This window comes from Ciconia boyciana, chromosome 11, assembly GCF_034638445.1.
Source record: "Ciconia boyciana chromosome 11, ASM3463844v1, whole genome shotgun sequence".
Classification (NCBI taxonomy): Eukaryota; Metazoa; Chordata; class Aves; order Ciconiiformes; family Ciconiidae; genus Ciconia; species Ciconia boyciana.
Genome location: NC_132944.1, coordinates 23984132 through 23990131, shown reverse-complemented (window position 1 = coordinate 23990131; position 6000 = coordinate 23984132).

The following is a 6000-nucleotide window of genomic DNA, read 5'->3' as shown; positions in this document are numbered from 1 at the left end:
CAGGCTTTTAATTCACTGTTAAGTTTCAAAATTGCAGAGTGGATTGACGGAACTTTTGAGTGATTGAATTGTTTAGATGGAATATCTTTTTGGCAATTTATGGAAGTGACTCTGTTCTTGCTACTTAAGCCTCATTACAACAATTGTGATTTTTCTGCAGGCGATATTGTCAGTTCCCATTTCTCTCAATCCTCTGCATCTTGACAGCAATGCAACCTGGGAGTCAAATTACTGGTTTTTTCATTGTCTGAGAGGCCTTTGCTTTTCTGCTGTTGTCTACTTCAAGGGTTCATTCCTTCTCCTTTGCAGTCAGTGGAGTTTTATTGTTGTCTCTCACAGGCTAGGGACGGGGCTCTGGTTTTTCTTTTGTGCATTTATTTGATCCAAAGAGCTGGCTCTTGTTATCTAAACTGAAAGTCACTTTCTCATCCATTAGTCAGTGTATGTTAAAGATCAAAAGTTTGGGGGATCTGTTGTTGATTCTAATCTCACAACGTTTTTCGTTATTTACTGCTCTTGTAGATTCTGTATTTGAGAATTTGCAAAACTTGTTTTCAATGTCAACATCCAAGTACTTCCCATAAATAAAAAAGCTGGAGTCACTTAAAATAGTTTCAAAGACTTCCCCACGCAATCTCAGATGGAATAGTCTGTAGTTTCCTGGTATTAATCTATGTTTTTATTTTACATTGTAGTATTATGTTGCCACTTGTTTTTTCTAGTCCTTTTGGATCACTGCTGAAATGTATAAGGTTATGAAAAGAAGTCATATCTTTAGAGAATGCTAAAACTCTTCTAATGCCTGCTTACTTTTATGGCTACTCTGGAAGATGTACTGTTTTCAAATCTTATTAGGATCAAAAATTTTTAACTCCTACCTATTTCAGAGTTTCCTGAATATGCCTGAAAAAACCCCCCAAAGAACAAACAAAAACATAGATTACTTAAAAGTGTATATTTTTCTAAGTATTAAAATGAGAATAACTTCCAGAGTCATCGGTTACTCCTAGGAGGACGACATATGACAGAAACCGGCTTTTGGGAAGGAAATCGGTGTGCAGCATTCAGCTACGCCAGAGTAACGCAGCACTTTGCGGACAAGTTAACATCCCGCGCGTCCCCTGTGTGGAGCAGCAGGAGCCGTCAGAAACGTCCTGAGGAAATGCTGTGGCTCCCGGGCAAGCTAGCACCGCACCGCAGGAGCTGCCCTGGCCAGTGCTGGGTCTGTACCTATACATGCCCTGCAACGACGCACTTGGCGCCATGTCTGCCTTTGCCTCCCCGTGTCCGCTGTTACTCGTGGAGACGCTGCTACGTCACCCGACAGCAAGTGGCACCCACAAGCACAGATGGATGCTGAAGAGGCCGTTTTCCAAAGCCACGCTGCACAGGCGCTGCACTCCGTGGGTCACCCACTGCCTTACTGTCCGCGTCTCCCAAGGGGTGTCTCTCCAGAGCCCACGACAAACTTGCGTCCGCTTCCTCTGGGCGCAGAGCGTCGCAGCCGCGGTGGGGCACGGCAGCGTTACAGCCCCTGCTCTCGGGGCACCTCTGGGTCCCGCGTGAGCGGGTTTGGGGTGTGCCCGCAGCGGCGTTGCAAATCAGGTCTGAGTTGAAATACGTGATTTCTCTTAACACGCTGTTTAAAATCTTCCCTTTTAAATAGCAACGCTTTCCGCAAAACCGTTGTCATACACTGAGGGCCTCTCACAGCAGCAGTGACATTGCCGCTAGACCCAGCCCAGAAGCCGGGCAGACCTGCGACCAGCCGGGTCACGCTGCCACGTTCACTGCGCCTCAGAAAAGGGAGGAGCCGTCCTTCAGTGTCCGTCATCTTTTCTCTCTTTTTCCTGCAGTTTTACAGTAATTGTTTTTAGCAGCTTTTATGCCTCAACTCCTCTTTTCAATGGACTCAGCGGATGGCTTATTCTCTAATTTCTGGGATGGATTACTTTGGTCAAAGTGCGTTTTTCTCTTAGTACACGCTTTAAGTAAAGCAAAGTGAATACTGCTTGAGAAAGGATTTGAATAACGCTGTTGGTTTCTTTTGGTATTTGCAACCACTTCATTTACTTTCTTTAAACTTTCATAAAAGGGATTTTAACATTATTGTTATTTGTGGGCATAGTGATAGGAAGAATAAAGGCTGTAAATATGTATAGGCACTGCAATTCTATGGCTGTTTATCTTGGATACTCTATCTGAATTAGGTACTCTCTAGTCTGGGAAGGGAGCGATAGCGTGGGGCTCAGGTGGACAATCTCACACACAGTTAGTCTGAAATATTGCCCATTGCCAATGGCGTTTCAGCAGTCCCCAAGGTGAGCTGTAGTTTCAGTGAGCTAACGGGAGATTTTTAAGTAAATGCATTAGTATAAAAATGCTAAAGTTGGCTTGTTTGCTAACAAAAAAGGGGCTGTGACTGTCATACGAAATATCAGACATGGATAACTAGCCAAGGTCTACTTTCGATGTTTTTTAAGTTCTGATACACACAAGCTTCATTTCTACAGAGGAATTTGCATATAATCATCTTTAAACTTCCCCTTAATTTTGTTTCCAAAGAATGACTATCATCTATTTGTATTTTTCAGGTAGTGCCTTAATAACATGCTTTATTCTCTCACTGATGTGTGTCCCTCCCCAGTAAAAACCATGAAGCAAACCGCAGATTTCAAAACGCATGTCCTCCGAAGCACTTCCCGAGGAATTTTGCTGAGCTTAAATGTCTTCAGTATGTGTGAGAAACTAAATATACATATAACAAAGAGTTCTTCCTTCCCTAGGCAAGAGCATGTTATATAATGGAAGAAATATTATTCTTGGCATGATAATTAAAAAGAAATAACACATTTGAATAGTACTAGCCCACAAAACACAGGGCTTACAGCTGGCAAGCCATATAACTTTATTCTAGGATGAATTTTTTTTCCACTACCCCAGGAGTTATATGGGTGATAAGTCTGGAGCCTTTGGCTTTTGTTAGTTTTTGTAGTAACATTAATACAACTGAAACCATAAAATTTTATTTTACATATTAATTTTGCAGAAGTAATTTTCTTCTCATTTCAACTGGACAATATTGAGTGAAGTCCGTATGTACTGAATCCAGAACTGTTGTGTAACAGTATGGCAATTTCTTAATTTTTCTATGGGATTTCTTCTAACAGCCGCAGCATATTAGAGGTTATATATTTATGGAATCTGTCTTTCCTCATCCTTCTTTCTCATTTTGTGCCGTGCAAGGCTAGTACAGTCCAGGTTCCTGCTCTCCTCCCAGGCAGCATGACGCTGCCTGGAGACGTGGTTCTGAGCACTGAAGTATCTACCACTTTCGGGGCAATGTGCACTTTTATTAAAGATCCATAAGAATCCTTTAGCATCCTGCAGGTCAAACATGGAGCCTTGGGGAGGCTGTGAAGCTATGAAACCAAATGGGTTTTTTTTCTTTTTTTTTCTTCTTTTGTTTTGAATGAGTGGATTTGCAGCATGATCTCATCATTGGGAGATGGGTAAATACCACAATTTTGCTTTAAACAACTACATCCCCAGAGTGCACAGTCAGTGCCAAGGACCTTCTGTGGGGGGACCCGTGGAGGCGATGGAGCAGTACCACTGCCAGAAAGAGCCGAGGACGTCCCGGCCTCTTTGTCAATCTCTGTTTTTCCTGCCCCACATTCTCATCTCCCCCTAGTGCAGGTGTAATCACAATATCCCCCTAAGAGAACATCTTTAACAAAAAGTAGGAGAAAAAAAACCCTCAAATGCATTCATTTCAGTCCTAATGAAACTAATTATCAGATAATATATGCCATCTGTAGCCATATACTTAATTATTGCCAAGTCAGAGAAACCAATGGTGTTTTAGTGATTGTTGGTTTCAAGGGGACAGGCAGACACAAGGGCCAGGAGCTGTGGGGTGCCAGCAGGCATGCCGGGGAGCGGGTCAACATCACCTTCTGGCGGAGAAATCTCCATGTTTACCTTCACAGAATGCTCTGATCCGCAGCCTGCAGACATGTTGCTGGGTGGCTGGCAAGGACATTCCCCGCATGCTTCCAAGTAAGTATCTGGAAGGAGGGTGGGTGGCCACACCTGCCAGCAGCCAAAGAGGAGGCTCGTAGCCCCTACCTGCTAGAAAGGCAAGGGCTCTTCCTACGTTATGTTGCCATTAGATCTTCCTCCACTGTAGTTCATTGCAACTAGTCTATAAAACAAGGAAGATGAATATGAAACCTTCCTGGTGGGATAAAAATTGTAAAAATATTCTTCCCCACTCCATTATATAACAGTGTGAAGTGTTGCTGAAGATGACAGAAATACCGGGAGAAAGAAGAAAGCAAGCACGCATCACCTGTGCAATCTTTCTTCTCCTCCACTGCAAGCAGGATGAGCTGGGCTCACACCAGCCCCTACGGAGGCTCGGGACTCTCAAGCTGAGGAAGCCTCGGGAGGGATAGTCTGTGATGGAAACCCGAGGGAGCCTCTGGATCTGCAGATGGTGCAAGGGCTGTTGTTTTCCAGTGTGTGTGTGTGCAAGGCCGATGGGTTCCTTAGGCACCGACAGCCTTTTGGAGGTCGCAGTGTATTTGCGAAGGTTTGCTTTTGGCATCACGCAGCTGCAGTCGTTTGGAGCCCGACTGTGCGCTAAAGAACATGTCAGGAAACCACAAGACATAGTTTCTCTGTGTGGCGATAATCTGCAGGGAGCCTGGATAGCTGTAATGGTACATTGCTGCTCGCTTTATGTCTGGCTTCCCATTAACTCTTCAATTTGCTTGCTTTGGCTTCCCCGACTGTTAAATACATACACGCAGGTCACTTCGACATAGTAAAAAATTGGTTTCTGGAATCAGCTCCTTAGTCTCCAAACCCTGCAGCTCCTTGCGCCGGTCCTGCTCCCGCGTGCTGCGTGGGGTCGCGTGCACCGCACCACCGAGGTAAGTCACCATCTCGCCTTCCCTTGCTAATTCGCTGTGACAGTGGCTAATTCCAGAGGCATTGGTAACGAGCTAGGGATTTTCACCTGAATAGACGTTACTACAAAATTTACAAGGATTCTTTTTAACTGTTATCAAATGAAAAATAGTTTTAAAAGGAGCTCTGTCTATCACTCCTGCTTTGCTGTGCCAAACTCCAGTAAGCACGGGGCATCTGGCTTTTTAACCCTTTTTACAGTTTTCTACTTTTAGATCTCCTCTTCTGCTAGTGGAGAAGCTTTTGCCGTTTCCACCAGGCCTAGAGTATCCCACTCCCCTTTTCTCTAGTTCTTCTCTATTTTGATCATTTAGATTTAAAGAGATGGGCCAAAAACGGGTAGCTGGAACATCCAATATCTGTCTTTGGGAGAGGGGATTGTCATCCTCCTCTCCCCGCAGATCAGGTCAGTGCTTGCGAGGCTGCAGAAGCACCGCTTCCTCTCACATCCGCAACATATTTACAAAATAGCATCTGTCAGAGCCAGGAGATGCAAAATGTATTGACCTGGGAAATAAAATCCCCATGAATTCATGGTACTGGAGGAAACTTTGAGTAATTGTTTTGTAATTTGTTTGCTAGATCTAGTTTTGGTTAGTACTTACTGCTGCTTTTATTTAAGGAAATGTGCTTTACGTACATTATATTCCTTGCTGATTGCATCTAGTAAAAACAGACAAAATACTATTTGATAAAAATAGCCTGTTATTTGAAATGCATTTTTCTTGAATGACTCATCAAAAGTGGACTTAAAAAAAAAAAATCCATATTTTTCCGTACTGAAACCATTCAACCTCAGACTTACGCTGTCTGTGACTTTAAAATTAGATTGACAAGAGACAGGCAAAGGAGCAAATGCTAACAACAGCAAGAAAAGAAACAAAGTGTCTGGTGGAGAGCACAACAGATGCCTTCCTACCCATCCGCTCGTTCATCTCCACTCATCGGATGGAACCTGGCCTTAGAGCTGGGTGACCTGCAGAAACAGAAAGATGCAGCATAGAAAAAAAAGAAAAATGAGAA